The sequence below is a fragment of the Anolis sagrei genome, chromosome 5 (genome assembly GCF_037176765.1).
Source record: "Anolis sagrei isolate rAnoSag1 chromosome 5, rAnoSag1.mat, whole genome shotgun sequence".
NCBI lineage: Eukaryota > Metazoa > Chordata > Lepidosauria > Squamata > Dactyloidae > Anolis > Anolis sagrei.
Window position 1 is genome coordinate 156,609,427 of NC_090025.1, and position 1,082 is coordinate 156,610,508.

Sequence of the window (1,082 nt, forward strand, 5' to 3'; positions counted from 1 at the left end):
AAAGCATTCCCAGCACAGTTAACTCCAATATCAGAAATTAGTTTTGCCCGGATTTTCTGTGCAACCAGGGCAAAAAGAGACACCTTGTGTGTAACCACAGGGTTAGTGTCAGCCAAAAGATAGAAAATCTTTTCTGACACAGTGTTGGTTTGAAGGAGATGAAGAATAGGCCCCAGGACTTTAGTTCTTGGCTCAGAGTACAGTGGGCAGGAAAACAAATAGTGAGGCAAATCCTCAATTTCTGAGGCCCTGCAAACGCATAGACGAAGAGCTAGAGGGGTGCCAGTGTACCTGCCATCAATCACCGCATACTTTGAAAATGAAGGGCTATGAAGGCTTGCCTAAGTTTTGGAAAAGTGAGCCTAGTCAGGTAGATAGCCCTATAATGGTCAAGTTTGTACAGTTTGAACCAGTGGGAAAATCTGGAGTTATTAATAGCCTGCCTATACATCGCTTCTCAGCCTTTTGGCTAAGATCAAGTGTAGTATCTGTTCTTATCAATCATTATGTAATGTAGTTATTGGGGAAATAATTAATTACAAATTACTAGAGATGTACAACTTGTTACTTCCATACTCTGCAACCACTCCGTGGGTCATTGCAAAGAAATACAGATAGCAGGCAGGAATTAGGGGTGTGCAAAACAGAAATCCATTCTGCTTTTGTTTTTAATTTTGGGTGCACTGCCCCCGGGTCCTGTTTACAGGAGAATTTTTCCCAAAACAGAAATGGAACTCCAGATCCCAAATTATGAATCCAAATGCCCCCCCCAATCACCCCAAATTTTCCCAAAAACAATGAAAAAGGAACAAAAACAGAACGGATTTCTACCATTTGCACACTCCTAGTGGGAATGGTTGAAGGTTTGTCTACATTACTTACTTTTTCATTGAAGGCTATCTGATAGCTGTGCACCTAAAACACAGGTTGAAAATCAATTTCATAAAATAAGGGGCATTACATGGAACTCTTTGCACTTCTCCATATAAATTGTCATTAATTATTGCTTTGGTTTGCACTTTTCTTTTTCAGGCTGCAAAGCACTGCATACTTTAGAGATATCTTCAGCGAAAGAAGGTATA

General features: G+C 40.2%; 1 pseudogene; it reads left to right on the forward strand.

The window, feature by feature from the left end:
• The first annotated feature begins 449 nt into the window (after positions 1 to 449).
• LOC132777376 (U2 spliceosomal RNA) lies at positions 450 to 588 on the forward strand (annotated as a pseudogene).
• The last annotated feature ends 494 nt before the right edge of the window (positions 589 to 1,082 follow it).